The sequence below is a fragment of the Canis lupus genome, chromosome 16, assembly GCF_048164855.1.
Source record: "Canis lupus baileyi chromosome 16, mCanLup2.hap1, whole genome shotgun sequence".
Classification (NCBI taxonomy): domain Eukaryota; kingdom Metazoa; phylum Chordata; class Mammalia; order Carnivora; family Canidae; genus Canis; species Canis lupus.
The window spans coordinates 26,026,153-26,042,970 of record NC_132853.1 but is presented as its reverse complement, the minus strand read 5'-3'; the positions used below and the strand labels follow the sequence as shown (position 1 = coordinate 26,042,970).

Below are 16,818 nucleotides of genomic sequence, written 5' to 3'. Positions count from 1 at the left end.
GTCTATAATACACAGTTCTTACCCTTTTATGTAGTGTATGGGGGGAAACCAATATACAGATAGATGATTACAACACAGTGATTCTATCCTTGCATTTAGTACGTTGTAATATATGGTAATATGGGAATACAGAGAGGGCAAACCTTACCTGAGGTAGAGGGGAAGAGAGCCTTCCTGAAGTAACTGATATTTCAGTTGAGTCTTATAGGGTAGACTAGCAAATTGGAAGAGATAGAGGAATGACACTGCAAACAGAAAAGCAGTATAAACCAAAGACAGTAATGGTGTGCACATTAAATAATGTAGTTCTAATACTGAAGTGAAACATTTGAATTTTTTAGAGGGGGGACAGAGGCAGAGGCAGAGGGAGAGAGAGAATCTTAATCCTAGGCTTGATCTCACAAGCCTGAGATCATGACCTGAGCTGACATCAAGAGTCGGATGCTTAACCAATTGAACCATCCTGACACCCCTAAAGTGAATAATTTGGGAAATAGTTTTGTTGAGTTCAAAGGGAAGAGTCAGGGTCATTATTTTCTCATCAACCCTTAACAATTACCTAAAAATATTATAATAATACTAAATCTTAAGGACGCTTAGATGACAACCTCAACCATCAAAAATATAGTTAAGAACCTAGAAGAGGAAGGAAAATAAGAAAACTGACATTTATTGAATAGCACTCATGTCATCTCAATACTGCACATTAATTCTGTGATATAAATAGTAATGTGTCTGCTTTATGACAAGGCTTAAAAATATTAAGAAAGTTTCCCATAGCAAGCTAGGGAATGGCAAAGCCAGAGTTGGGGCTCTGATGACTCTAAAGCCTGTGCTCTTTTTTTATGCTTTTGTAGGAGAGGGAAAATTGTTTTTCCTCCTACCCTTCCAAGATCTTGACTGGAGCTCTATAACAAAAGATGGATTAACAAGAGAAAAGCATACAAATTTATTTAATATAAGTTTTATGTGACATAGGAGCCTTCATAAGGAAATGAAGACCCAAAGAAGTGATTAAACCTGAGTGATTTTATGGTAGGTGTGACGAAGAGTAGAAAGTCATGGGAAAATGTGATAGGACAAAAAGAGTGTGAGCTCAGAGTAGTAAACTGGGAGAAACTTAGTAAACTGCTTGTTGACCTCTTGGTGTCCATCTGTCTTCAGAGATAAGGATGCTCTTTTTCTCCAGGTAGAGAGAGGGCACCTCTCACATGAAGGTTTTATGACCTGATTCAGGGGAAGGTCAGAAAGTTCTTCCTGCACATGCTGTTTCTCAAATTCCTTCAGCTTAAAATATGCAATATGCCAAGATTAGATGCATATTTTGGGGTAGCGTGTCTTGAACCCTGTCTTTTTTCAGAGTAGCCAAAAGTTAAGCATCACAAAGTCTATACAGTATGACTTCCTTATGCACTTTACTCATAGGAAAGTTCCTCAAACTCTGACTCAGGGGATTTACTTTTATAAATCAAATCCATTCCCATTGTCCACTCCTCATCATCTCATACATCAACTAAAATTAAATTCCGGGGGTGCCTGGGTAGCTCAATGGGTTAAGCATGCAACTCATGATTTTGGCTTAGGTCATGATTTTGAGATTGAGTCCTGACTCTGGCCCGGTGCTCAGTAGGGAGCCTGCTGGAGATTCTCTCCCTCTGCTCCTCCCCCAACTCATATGTGTGCATGTTCCCTCTCTCTAAAATAAATAAATAAATATTTTTTAAAAACTGAACTTCCTAACCCTGTCTGGTCAGAGTTACCACCAGCACCACACTCCATACCACTGAAGTTATTTTTCTGAAACAGAACTAGTCCTATTACTTATGCAAACAAAAACTTTACTGCTTTCCAATTGCCTTTAAAACGTTCAAACTCCTTAGCATAATATTCAAGGCTATTTACTTAGCCCTGTGTTTTTCCATACATATGTCTGTTTCTTTCCTTCTTTCTGCCCTTCTCCCATTCCCTTTCTCTCTCTCTTTCTCTTTCTTCCCTTTCTCTGTCTTCCCCCATGTCTTTCTTGTTCCCGCCCTCTGTCGCTTGCTCTCTCCCTCATCCTCTCCTTTTTACCATGACTATAGTAACACTGGAATATTTATTGTTCCCTGAACATAGCATGTTCTCTTCCCCTAAAATGTACTTCCTATCCTTTTCTAGCTGATAAGATCTGACAAAATCCAATTAATCTTTCAAGGTATGGTTTAAGTGTCACCAACCCTGTGAAATCTTTCCCTGTCTCCCAGGATTAAATTAATACTTCCTACTTTATACTCCCACAACACTATTCTTACCTTTATCAGTGCCCTTAGCAGTTTATTTTACAATTAGTTATATACATATATGCTTGTTGAATTATGAGCATGCTTATACCATCTTAGAATAAGAGAGTCATATTACTTCCTCAAAAAACTAAAATAGTGAATACTCAGAATGTTTATTGAATGCGTAAGGCTCAGTTATCTGAATTCACAGAGGCATTAAAAATAATGAATTAGGAAAAGAAAGATGAGATTATAAGTTATGATAGGCATCCTGATTATAGCAAAAAAATGATAGCTCTGAGCATGGGGAAGATAGAAAACCACATAAAACACAAGTAACTAAAAATACCGATCTGAGCTTATATGTTATGGAATTGAACAGCAAGTTTATTTCAGCGTATCCTGAGGTGGCACTGTTACCACCCAGTTCATTTTAATTGACGATAAGATTAGTGATCCTGTATTATTATGAAAGCATTTACAATTTGTTCTGTATGGTGTGTTTAAGAAAGCATGATGGCATAAGGATAGACATATAGATCAATTAAACAGAATTGAGAGTTCAGAAATCATCCCATGTATCCATGATCAACTGATTTTTGACAAGAGTGCTAAGATTATTCAATGAGGGAAAAATAATCTTTTCAACAAATAGTGCTGGGACAGCTGGATAGCCACATGCAAAATAATGAAATTGGGTTCCAATTTCATACCATATACAGAAATTAACTCAATATGGATCAAAGACCTACATCTAAGCACTTAAACTATACAGCTTTTAGAAGAAAACTCAGGTGTCAATTTTTATAACCTTGAATTTGGCAATGGATTCTTAGATATGACACCAAAAGCACAGGCAACAAAAGAAAGAATAGATAAATTGGATTTCTCCAAGATTTGAAACTTTGTACATTAAAAGACACTATCAAGAAAGTGAAAAGACTACCTAAAGAATGGGAGAAAATATTTGCAAATTATTTATCTGATAAGGGTCTGGTACTCAGAATATATAATGAACTCCTACAACTCAACAAAAGGACAAACAACCCAATTTCAAAATGAGTAAAGGTCTGGAATAGACAATGGCCAAAAAGCACATGAAAAGATATTCAAAATCATTTGCCATTATAGAAATGCAAAACAAGACCACAATGAGATAGCACTTCACACACACTAGGATGGCTATTTTTTTTTAAAGGAAAGTAACAAGTGTTGGTGAGGATATGGAGTAATTGGTAGCATGAATATAAAATGGTGCAGCTCCTACGGAAAGCAGTTTGGTGGTTCTTCAGAAAGTTGTAGAATTATCATATAACGCAGCAATTCCACTTCTAGCTATATAACCAAGAATTGAAAGCATGTATTTGTAGAAAATGTTGCATACAAAATATCAGGGGGTGAACTTGGTGTTTGATGGTTTTATAGATTCTTCAGGTATCCCTACACCTCACCCCAGTCTCATAACTTAGGTACATGACAAATGCAACCTTTCCTTTCACCCAGGAAAGATATGTGTTCTGGCATGGAGTGTGATCGTAAGTCCCTGATCCTCTCCTCCCTTCTCTCATATTCACAACTACAAGAACTAAAGATGGACCAGAGATTTGGCTCCAACTAGTATCCTCTGGCCCCTGAGCCATTAGGTTGACAATTCATTTATACGTCTTTCTGCTAACTCATGATCTCACTCAATAGCAGTATTTTTCTGGGTGGTATTTTTTGTTGTCGATCTTTATGCTTAAATATGGGTTCTTATTTTTCTCTGTGAATCATTGTGTCAACAAAGGTGTAGTTGGTTAGGTAAATACAGAGGAGATAAATGAACTAAATCCGAACCTGTAGAAACATTCTATTTTCAATGCTTACAGTAATGACTTGCACATTTGTAATATTTCTTTCTGGCTTCTTTTCATGGTAGGTATTGAGTCTGGAAGTTAAAAAAAAAAAAGAGAGAGAGAGAGAGACAGAGAGAGAGACAGAGAAAGAGATAAACAGGGAATGCTTCCCACTAAGAGTCCAAAACATCTAAAATGAAAGTTGGCCTTTGAGTAACAAAAAAATGTATATGAAACACTTAAAAGAAAACAAGTACCTAATAGTTCTCAGGTAGAATTAGTCACTCTAATTTTGTAATATCTTCCAAAGTGTGCTTCTTTGAACTTTCAGTTGAAATGAGACCTGTGTTAATTAGCATGCAGCTTCTTGTCTTGGAGATCAACACATTAAAAACCAGGTGGATAAGTCCATTTCAATGTTAATCTAGGGTGTCTGAAGCTTCTCTTAGCTTTAAAAATGCTTTAAAATAGCCAACCCTCTAGCTCTATAGAAAGATAAGTAGTTTGTAAAGGAACGTTTCAGCTTGTTTTTGCTTCATTTTCATTGTTAGTTTTTATAGAGATAATAGTTCCCAGCAATGATTGTTTCCAGTAAAAAGAAGTTCAAGGCAGATTGAAAATATTTTTGAATGAGCTCAAACAATTTGCAATTTATGTAGAGTGCAGTACTCTCTTACTCATAGGTAATATTGTTTAATCATTGTTAACATGTTAGGTATAAGATCAATGATTTCTGCCTGATAATACCTTGCACTTTAAAGTATATTTAGTGTTTACTTACCATCTGGTTTTAATGTGGTGGAGTCATAATACATAAAAGAGAATATTCACCAGGCCCATCTTTTGGGTTACACCCATTAACACAAAAGTTGTAATGTTTTCCAAAATGCCTTCATTTAATTACCAGTTATGCTGAACTTTTCACAAGTTGCATCAATGGTGAGTCACATAAATTAAAATCCACCGATGTATACAATAGAACAAAAGAGAGGGGCAAAAGAAGTTTCAGTCTCTAGACAAAAGTGGAATTTTCAAAAGGTATAAAGAAAAAAACCTTTGGTCAACTTCCCATCCTATAGAAGAGCTGTAAGAAAAATACTAGAGTCTAGTACCATGTAAACATTAATAGAAACTAATATTTCAGCAGGTGTGCATGTTGCTTTTTAAATTGAACAGAGTAATCCTTTGATCATGTCTCTGAAAAGGTTTTCTTTCCCAGATATGTTGCAGTAACTTTTCTTAAAGGTATAGTTACCCTTTCTGGAAATTTCTTGATGTCATTATTATTTTATGTTTAAAAACAATACAAATCCTTAAAAAAAAGGAGGGGGCGGGAATCCCTGGGTGGCTCAGCGGTTTAGTGCCTGCCTTCCTCCGGCCCAGGGCATGATCCTGGAGTCCTGGGATCAAGTCCCACATCGGGCTCCCTGCATGGAGCCTGCTTCTCCCTCTGCCTGTGTCTCTGCCTCTGTCTCTCTCTCTCTGCATCTCTCATGAATAAATAAGATCTTAAAAAAAAAAAAAAAGAATTTCTACTTACATAAATTTACAAAATTCTTTTTCCTTTTAAAGATGTATTTATTTATTTATTTATTTATTTATTTATTTATTTATTTATGAGAAACACAGAGACAGAGGCAGAGACATGGGCAGAGGCAGAAGCAGGTTCCCTACAGGAAGCCTGATGCAGCATTCTGACCCAGAATCCCAGGATCACGACCTGAGTTGAAGGCAGACACTCAACCACTGAGCCACCCAGGTGCCCCAAATTTACTAAATTCTGTTATTAACCATGTTATTAACTGATACTAAGTTTTATTGTAATCAGAATTTACTTTTCCTTGCAATCTAGTTTAAGGAGTGACATTAACATATTTATATAGTGTGTATAGGATGAAAGATATACATGATATCATAATGATAGACAAGTAAACTATCAAATTAGAAAAGTCATTTAAAAAAACGATAAAATTGGTGATATAATGGTGTGTTTTAAAGGTATCACCATTGCAAATGTTTTTAAAAGTTTCGCTTTTTTCCAAGTTCTGTCAATACCCTTACAGACATAGCCTAAGGACAAACTTCTACTGATACTCTAATTCAAATCTGCCTCATATCCTGCCTCCTAGCTAGGCTTCCTGCCTCTCTCTAATCTTATCTTCTAAATCTGTCATCTATATTGCCCCCAGAAAAATTCACCTACAACTTCCTGCTTAAAATTTCAGTATTTCTTTAATATGCATGCAAGACCTCTGGTCCCTTATTGCCCAATCTTATCTTCTGCATCTCTCTATTTAGAATTTTATGCTCTAGTAATACTGGATTTTTTTTTATTATTACATACACACATATGTTATTTTATATTTTTGGTGCCTTTTTTCTCATTATGTTCCCTCTACTTGGATTGCACTTCCCATGGATCTTTGCTTGGCTCACTCTTACTCATCTCTTAAGAACCCAATTCAGGCATCATTTGATCCTGAGGTCCAAGGTTGAATTTAAAATCCTTTTCTTTGTGATCCCATAATGATCTCTGCAAATCTCTATTTAGTATATTACATTGAGATCATTTGTGTCTGTATAGAAGATCTACCTACTTTCTTTTTATGTCATTAGTGCCTAACACTAAACTTAATGCATACACTTGCATGTTTTCTGAAGTCAACATATAATAGTGTGTAACAGTAGGTAGAGTTTTTTTTTTCTGTTTATAGCTTTACTACTTTTTAGTTAATTGCCTTTGAGTAATCACTTGACTCTTTAAAAGAGTTTTTTCATCTTTAAAATGAAGGTTGTTAGTAAATGGGGAAGCTAGGTTTCCATCTTAAGCAGTCTGATTCCAGAATCTATTCTTTTAACAATTACACTAGGCTGCATGATAGGAATGAGATTATTAGACTGAGTGAGATGCCAGTGAGAACACTTTGTAAAGCAAATGGTATTATGCAAATAATAGTAACTACCATTTTGGAGCTCTACTACATGTCACATACAGTACAAAGGAATTTTCATATCATATTAATTAACATCATAATTGTATTGATGATATATTAATTATAATTAATAACACTACCTGATTTATCATAGGTACTATTGTAATCTCCCCTAAAGATAAAACAATTGGGGCAAAGAAAGATTGTATAGCAATAGGTGGTAGGGCCTGAATTCAAGCACAGCCGTCTCAATCTGTAGCCAGTGTGCTTAACCATAATGTTGTGCTGCCTCTCACGTATTATAAACATGGTCGTTGTGTTCTCCCTACACATGAATTTTGTCACATCAGTCTTCCCATTTACACTGTATGTATCTGAAACCATATGCTCTAATCAAAGAGAGTTTATTCTATTTGGAGACTAAAGGAGGTGTTACAAAGCAATGTATATTGTCAAGCCAATGAGGACTTTCAGGATTAGCACCTATAAATAACCAGATTGCTTCCTTAATATAGGTATGTGTTTAAAGATAGAATCACACATATACTAAATGTACTTACACATATGTTGTAATTGGTAAAGGAAATCATGAAAAATTCAATTGTGAGTTAGAAATCAAAGTATCAAGTTCATTATTACCTAATTCATTACTTCTTAAATAAGAAATACCAACATTATATCCTCTTCTGAAGAATTACACCTTATGAAATAGTCAGAGACATTTTTTTAAAATCCTAAATTGGAATCCACTGCTTAGTGGAAATAGGGAGATATGAACTCCAAACACCCTGCCTTTGTGGGGTTAGGTGAGAAAATAGAGTGATTTCATTTTAGTGCTGGTTTTTAACATTTAATTTCCTTTTATAAAAGTAGTTTGACCTTTGTGGAACATAGGAAATATAAAAAGACTGAAAAAAAAGCCCAGAGTTTCGTTCCCATCCTCCAGAACCATCTTCTCCAAAGGACCCCTAGACAAGACCACCTGCTTTAGCATTACTCAGCTGTAGTCAGATGGAGAAAACTCAGATGGAGAGACTTATATCTTCTAACAGCAAAAATACAAAGTGAATCTCCTGCATGAGAGACCTAGCAGCTATATACTTGGCATAATATGGCATATTTACCTAACAGCTTGCTATGTGCATAATATATGAAGTTCCTTTTCATGGCTGTTTGTTTCTGTTGGACTGTATGTGTTAAAAAATAATATAAGGTCAAATTCCATAGAAAAGCATGGTTCTGATTGAATTTCCAGTCTCAAACTCTGGATCTAAGCCAGTAGAATCTGGGAATGTGGCAAGGATAGTATGTCTTACAATGCAACACTCAAAAGTGACTACTTAGGTTGATTAACTAGTAGTAAGGATAGGTTTGGAAAGATATTTCAACCAGACTAATTAGCAAGCAGTTAGATGTGACAGAAAAGTGAGTAAAATATATGCCACCTCTCTGGTAGGGAGCTATAAGAATGCACTGGGAAAAGATGAAACTAAGCAAAATATATGCTGGAGCGATACAGTGAGAAAAGTTAGCTCCATTGTATGACTCATGCTGTTTAAAAATAAAACTGATAGCTCTCAAACACGATTTGAGTTAGAATAAGAGTTTGACTCCTAAATATATGTATTTAGCTATATAATTTTTGATGCAATTTATTATAGGCAATAATGCCTTTAAGCCCATTTTAGGATTCAAATTGAGATATGAATTTTTTTTTAAAAAAAGCACCATATGATGGCCCCAAAACTGTATTAGTTTAAATTTAAACTCTGAAAGGATCAGTTTCTTATCTTTTTCATTTCCTTTGCAAAATGCCCAGCAAAACACATGTATTTATGTTGACACTTTTTGGAATTAACAGTGGAATGAAATGTAATGAATGATCTGCCCAAGAATATTACGTTTAAAAAATGGATTGTGATTGTAGATGATGACTTCTCTTCTATGGCTCAAACAGTTAAAACTTTAACCATTACTTGGTCACCCTCATATTCAATTTTTGTCTCTTGGATTTTGGTTCTCACTTATATTTCTACTCTGGAGCACTTTCTTTCAGTCGTTTGCCTGGAATGCCTTTCTAACTTAATGAAATCCTATTAATCTTTCAAAGAATATTATCTCCTAAAGAAATTCTTCTCCATTTCTTACCCTTTCCTCTTTACAAATAAAATTATTCCCCATGCTCTACAATTCTGATACTGCTTCTATTGCCATACTTAAAACATTATATTATAGTTAGTATGCATTTGCCATTTTCTCAAATGTATTTGTAAGCTGCTGGAGGGCAGGAACTATTTTATTTATACTAGAACATCTACTCTTCATGAGCAAGAAATTAACATAAAGTGTTGTACGTTGTTGACACTTAATGTTTTTGAAACCGAATGATATTCAAGGCAGGAATTTTAATGCCCAAGGTTGGGCAGATAGAGGGGGCAGTGGGAAGCCTCCTTCTAAACATTCTCCTTCTTCATTACCGAATTAGGCTTCCTATTTGCCCACACCATCCACAAGGTAGATATGAATTTCCCTTTTAAATTTTCAAATCTGCTTATCAGTTGTTCTCATTATGAAATTGAACACGTTACTTTGGATCTTCTTATTTATTCAGAAAGTATGTGTTGACCACCCAGTATGGCATTGCTTAAATTTTCATCCACATTAACTCCTCGTTTTTCTCAAATGTCGATAAATAATAACGCCCACCACACCACTGTTTGTACAGTATTTCACAGCTTACAAAAACACTTTCACGGTTGCCATCTCTTTAAGGTTTCCAAAACGTACAACGTGGATTGTATGATCTCAACTTTTGAGGATTTTCTTAGGTTTCCAGCTAACTTCATGAAAGCTATGCTTTTGTTTAACCACGTTGAATTATAACATTCTTTGCCTCTTACAGTTGAGTAAAAAGATTACTGGACAGGTGAAGTGACTGCTCTGTTACATGTTCTTAGTAAGTGGCAGAATCTAAACTGCAACAGGATCGTCTTCTGAGTCCTAGTTCAATGTCCTAGCCACAGCCTACATTGCCTCTAGGAGAAAAAAGTTTGAGTCCTTCACCCTCACTTTTTTTTTCTTTTTTTTTAAGATTTTATTTATTTATTCATGAGAGACACAGAGAGAGAGAAAGAGAGAGGCAGAGACACAGGCAGAGGGAGAAGCAGGCTCCATGCAGGGAGCCCCACGTGGGACTCCATCCCGGGTCTCCAGGATCAGGCCCTGGGCTTAAGGAGGCGCTAAACCGCTGAGCCACCGGGGCTGCCCTCACCCTCACTTTTGAGAAATTATTTTTGTTCACTTTTGCAAAGTGTCGTTTCTGACATGGTTTTGTAAATCTCGCTCTCGTCACAGTCTTCTTCCTGGATTTAAACTCTCTTTCCCTCCTGCTACTATTGAAAGTGGAATTTATGCAAACCTACACCAGGTACAACAACTTTTTCTATGCAATTTTCTCTTGAGTAGATTTTATCTGCAGATTTTAAAATCTCCCAGCTCTGTGGCCTTTAGTTATTGTTTTCAATGCTCAGATAGTTGGGTAGTTTTATAGCATTTACTCAAAGGTCCACTGAAAGACTTGGGTAATGTGATCTCTGGGCACCATTGGCTGGTATTTCTCTTTTGCTGAGAACTCAGTTTTAAACTGGAATAATTCTTAGAGATACTTGATTAATTCCATTGTTTTCCAGATGAGGAAAGTGATTCTGGTGAAAAGAAACTTGTCTAAAGGTGTATAGCCTGGATTCAAATCCAGGATTCTAACCATGGCCTTTCTACTTCTTGTAGTGCGTGTTGAATGGAAATAAGATCTCTGAATAAGGACAAGGGCATTTGATCATGCTAAACTGATTAAAAATGGTTAAAATTGTAAACAATTCGAGGATTCTGTTACCATTCTGTAAAAATTGACCTTAATTTGCAGCTAAACCTGAAGAAGTCCTTTTTTTTTTTTTAATTTTTTATTTATTTATGATAGTCACACAGAGAGAGAGAGAGACACAGAGACACAGGCAGAGGGAGAAGCAGGCTCCATACACCGGGAGCCTGATGTGGGATTTGATCCTGGGTCTCCAGGATCGCGCCCTGGGCCAAAGGCAGGCGCCAACCGCTGCGCCACCCAGGGATCCCTGAAGAAGTCTTCTGAAGGGCATAGCAAACCTAATCTTCCTACTCCCATTAATCAAATTATTAGAAGTGTAATCATTGTTTTTCTTAAAAAAATAATCTTCACGGGGCAGCTGGGTGGCTCAGTCGGTTAAGTGTCTGCCTTCAGTTCAGGTCATGGTCCTGGGATGGAGCCTTGTGTGCTCAGCAAGGAGCCTGCTTCTTCCTCTCCTCCCTCTCCCTCTCCCTCTCCCTCTCCCTCTCCCTCTCCCTCTCCCTTTCCCTCTCAGTTTCTCTCTCCCTCCCCTCCTCGTGCTCTCTCTCTTAAATAAATACATAAAATATTTTTTTCATAAAATCTTAAAAAGAAAAGAAAATGATCTTCATGTGACAATTTCCTAACTTTATACCATTTAACCTTTAAATCTAAGCTCCATTGTCCTTTTCATGGCACATTATCGGGGAATACTGATAATGTCACAGCTGAAACTAGCTGAGCTTAAACATAGTATATGAACCCTTTATAATTTATTAACAAGACTTGAGCATAGAGGCTGATTTTTCTAAGATTTGGTTCTGTGAGACAGAGTCTTTTGCGTTGATTTAGGATACCTAAATTCAGACTGAAATTTTCCAGACTTGAGAGTGTTCACATTTTTGTAGCTTAATTGTAAATCATCTTTCATTTAGAAGATTTAAAGACAGGCTAAAGACCTAAATCTTTTCAGTCACCTTCCTAACTAGGAAAAAGCCTCTAGATGAGCCTTATTATGTTTTTTTTTTTTTCTAATGGATTAGAACAAACAGTTTGATAATGTTCAAATAGTACAAATACCATCACAAGGAAAACAACTTTTTCCTCCAAGAGTTAAAAGTAAAATTAGGTGTCATTATAGGGCATTTGTAAGACGATTGAAAGCAGTCTAGCCCAAGCAGGCCAAACCGCTCAACTGTAATGGGCAGCAAATCAAAACCAGAGTGGTAGGCTTGTTGTTCCCCTATTTGTTTTGCTTCATTCTGCTTGATTATTTTGGCAAAGCTAAGCTGAAACGGCAATGCTCTGAAGTTCTGTAAATTTAAGCTTTTAATTAGGTAAAAGACTCTTTTGCAGCTCTTGTTGAGTGCTCATTTTGTGCTTGGAATGCTTTATTCCATACTTTGGTATGTTTTGAAAAGAGCTGTGGTACTCTGCTGACTCCTTTCAGTAGCCATGAAAACTCTCCATGGATCTTTTCTGCGTTTTATCTGCTTATGTGTTATTCTGTAAGTGCCTGGTGTATTTGAACATCTCCAGTATTTTCTGTACGTTTGTGCTGTTAAAAAAAAAAAAAAAAGCCAAATTCCTCTTAAAGATGTCCTACTTAAAGTTATTTTTAAATTAAAAAAATGTTTAATTAGCAGTGCCTATCAAGGATAGATTTTTCTCAGCAGAGAGTATTTCCTACTTTGCTATTTCACAATATTTTCTCGAATGTTTAACTGATTTGCACATGTTTTTATATCTGTAGTTGTAACTAAAAAATGGAACATAGGAGAAGAAGCGTTGTCAAATGACAGTACAAGACCATGGCTATGTGGTTTTCTTTTAAGAAAGAAATATTAGGGGGGTGGGAGTGATTGGGTGACGGGCACTGGGGGTTATTCTGTATGTTGGTAAATTGAACACCAATAAAAAAAATAATAAATAAAATTAAAAAAATAAAAAATAAATAAAATAAAAAAGAAAAACAAACAAACAAACAAAAAAAGAAATATTATGGTGTTTAAATGATATTTTTCATTTGGATAAAAAATCTTTAGATAATAGCTCTCACATGCTTGGGTATTAGAGTCTGTCTTATAAAGAACTCATTTAAACAATGTAAGGATCATAAGGGAAATCTTGATCAAAATCAAATAGGCTAAATATGTGTGTAGAAATATTAGTCACTTTTAGTGTTTTTTGGTACAGGGAAAATCTCTAAATTGGCTTCCTTCTGAAATAGGAAATATATTGAACATGAATTAGTAGCCATAGTTAGAGAATGGTCTATTTACTTTTAATTAAAATCCAGTCTGCTTTTTATCTAAAATATAACATGTATCTACATTATAGAAAAAGCAGCTACCCCAATGAAAATGAATCCTAAAGTACATGTGTCAATATTCAAATGTTAAAATGGCTACAGAAAAAAATTGCTACCCACAGACAATCTTATCACACTTACTCTCGTGAAACAGGTGTCTGAACTAATTTGGGAGCTTTGGTTTTATTTTTGTCAGTGTTTAATTTCCTGCCATGCAGATGCACTTCGTGTTAAGAGATTTATGTGATTAAGTGGCAAAATGACAAACAAGGTTGTCTGGTGCTCATCTTCCCTCTTTAGTCGACTAATCACCTTTGGATTCTGGGCTCTGTCAATGAGTGTGTTCCTTACTGAAGTAAGCTGCATTTATCAATCTAAACATTTGATCTTCACATGACCACATTAGCTGGAGGTGAAGTCCAAGATAAAAGTTACAGTTTGGGTTTAGGAAGATATTTTATAATCCTGGGTTGGAAATGATTTTCTTGGTTAGCATAAGCATCTTTCCTCCTGGTTATGTTGACAGCACCATCCTGCACAAGCACTTTAGCTTAAGTGGGAATCACAACACTGTTGCCAAGATTTAAAACATCAAGGGAGGTAAACTAGTCAAGATTGCTATCTTCTCATAGCAATGAGGTTACTTAGAATTCAGAATTATTTTCTTAAAAGCAAAATGTTCACAGTGAAGGCTTGAGGCTAATACAAAATAATTCTGACACCAGTACTATAGTGTGTGTATCTCTCACTTGCCCTTGACTTGACACACAACTTGAGGGATTTGAGGTGATTAATAGCTTACTCTTTCTCTCCAAGGTGATGATTACCTCTCCACAGGTACTATCATCCTAGTGTATTAGTGGTAATAATGACTGGGATTTATGTAACACTGTCTTAAGGAAGATTGCAAAGTATTTATGCTTATTATCTCCTCCCATTGTGTCACCAGCCAGAATTGTTATTTAAAGCATTCTGGTGGGGAAGCTGGAGCACTGTGTTCAGAGGATTTGTCCCTGGGGCCCACTGATAGTGGCATAAAAAAGGTTTAGATCCTTGATTTCCTGATTGTTAGCCCACTATCCCTCAACCAGATTGCTACTCTTTCTCCATTTTTCAAAGCGTGTGGGAGCCATTAACTTTCCCATTTTACTCCAAGCATAGAAAACAACAAAAATCTCCTGCCAAGGGGCATCTGGTTGGCTCAGTTGGTTAAGCATCTGCCTTTGGCTCAGGTCAGGATCCCAGAGTCCTGGGATCAAGTCCAGCAGCGTGCTCCCTGCTCAGCGGGGAGTCTGCTTCTTCTTCTCCCTCTATGCTAGTGCTCTCTCTCAAATAAATAAATTAAATTAACAGTTCAAAAAATCTCCTGGCATTGTGAAAATACATTTATGTACTAGCTTAAATTTGTGTGACAGCACATGGTGCTCTGCATATGGTTTTTCATATCTTTTAACAAATAAAAATTTGTGACAGGATGACCTGACCCTGAGTCTTCAAAGATGAGGCATGGGAGCTGTTGAATTTTCTTTGCACAGACTGCCCAAATGTACATGTTGCATGTTGTGAGTGTGATTGGATGGCGTTGGAGGTGGTATGAGCCTCCTTTATGTTAGGAGCTTCATTTCTCTTGTCTTGCACTTTCACAGGATTCTTTCCCTCATCAGCCATTACACCAAACCACATATTCACATGTGACTTAGGACTTAACTCTTTTGTAATTCTATTGAAGTCCTTGTACAAAATGGATTATGTCTTTGGTATTTTATGTGTACAACCAAACCCTCCAAAACCTAATTCCCTTGGTCAGTATCAACCCAAATTTGCCTGCCTTTCTTGTGGTGAAAGCACAATCTGATGAAGGGAAAAATTTGGTTTGACTCACATTTGGCTTGAAAATACATTATTGTTAAAGGACCCCACTTGGTCACATTTTAAAACACACTTAGATAACTCTTACTTTGAAGTAATCATTTAAAGTGTTCTTTAAAAAAGGAAGGGGAAGGAAGAGAAGAGAAATAGATATAATGAGCCTTAATTTTGTGTCAGTCTCTGTTATATATGTTTTCAGAAATGCTATCTTACTGAAACCTTGTTAAACCTGCAAGATAATTATTTTCTCCCATTTTAATAGAAGAGAAAATTAAGAGTCAGAGAGGTTAAGTGACTTGAACAAGTTACTTGGTAATAAACTAATAAATGACAGAACCCAAATTTAAGCTCTAGTAGTCTGACAGTTATTATCCAAAATATATCTGGAGAGGCCCTTGGGTTACTTTAAATGTTATCAATGAATATCATGGAAATAATTGAGCTAAGTCTTTCAGAAAGGGAAAGCTTACTACAGAGAGAGTCATATCCATGCAGATGTTAAATCTAAAAAGAAAAGAAATCTTTTCCAGCACTATAGCTTGTGGCATTTGAGAAAAGCTTCTTACAAGAACCCCAGTTTTAAAAATAATTGCACTGTTCTAAAATCTTCTGAGATAATTGTGAGGAAATCTGAGGGAAAATGTGTGTCGTAGGCTCAATGGCTTAGCAGAATCAATTATCTTTTGAATTCGGACTTTGTAGGGAAGTAAACTGTAGGAGAATCTTTAGTACTTTTAGTCAACCTTTCAGCATCTGGGTAAATTAAAAGAAAAATTATCTGAAAAGAGCAACATTTCTATTGACCATTTTGCATTTCTAAGCACTGATCATTTTAGATGGAGCTCTTCTCTTTCAAAGCAGGGGATGGATGTAAGAAACACTCTCTCCCCTTTCTAAATTAGATAATAAATTATTATTAGATAATAGATTACTTCCAACTTTTAGCATCAATGGATTTAAATTGTGTAAACATTAAATTTGTAATTGTGCCTCAGAAAAACTGTAGTAATCAAACCCAATACAGATTCATAGGCCAGAAGACAGTACTAGGATAGGGGTTTCCTGGAGGAGAAGTAGCTCTAGGGAGGAAGGGGAGACCTAGATTCAATGTTATATGCATTTCTGCATAAAATTCAGTGACTATCTGTGTGCCTCTGAAAATATTTCTGAACTTTGGGCAGGCTATAGATTGCACATGCCTGGTTGATGTTTTTCTGAATGTTTAATCCTAACACTGAAGCCATTCATTTTCTCAACAGTAGAGGTCCTCAGTACCATAGTTCTTCAACTAAGATGCTGAAAATTTTTCCCACTGTTGAATTATTTGGCTTTATGATTGTTTGTGGAACTTAAATCATTTTATGTGGATAATTTTATATTTTTGTATCATTAATAAACAAGAACAATTTAGTTCTAATTGTCTTATCTTGGCTTAAATTTTCACAATCTTTTGTAACAGCTGAAATAATGTGTCAAACATGAGTTACCCCGGTTGGGGTGGGGGGATGGCTGAAACAGGTAATGGGGATTAAAGAGCACACTTATCATGATGAGCACTGATTAATGTATAGAATTGTTGAATCACTATATTGTACAGGTGAAACTATTATAACTCTGTTTGCTAACTGTCCTGGGATTAAAATTTAAAAAAAAATTTTTTTTAATGAGTCATTCAACAGTGGTGTATTTGAAAAAATGTCAGCCATTTTCTTGAAATTTTGAAATAAAAAGGTGGAGAAGCTGTTTAGAG

At 35.9% G+C, this 16,818-nt stretch overlaps 1 long non-coding RNA gene across 1 annotated transcript in view; it reads right to left on the bottom strand.

Moving 5' to 3' along the window:
* LOC140607470 (uncharacterized) overlaps nucleotides 1-16,818 on the bottom strand; it is a 65,192-nt gene that overhangs the window by 30,930 nt on the left and 17,444 nt on the right. Inside the window, exon 2 of the long non-coding RNA XR_012009471.1 lies at nucleotides 149-245. This is a non-coding gene — a long non-coding RNA (uncharacterized lncRNA). The remainder of the gene's footprint in view (nucleotides 1-148; nucleotides 246-16,818) is intronic.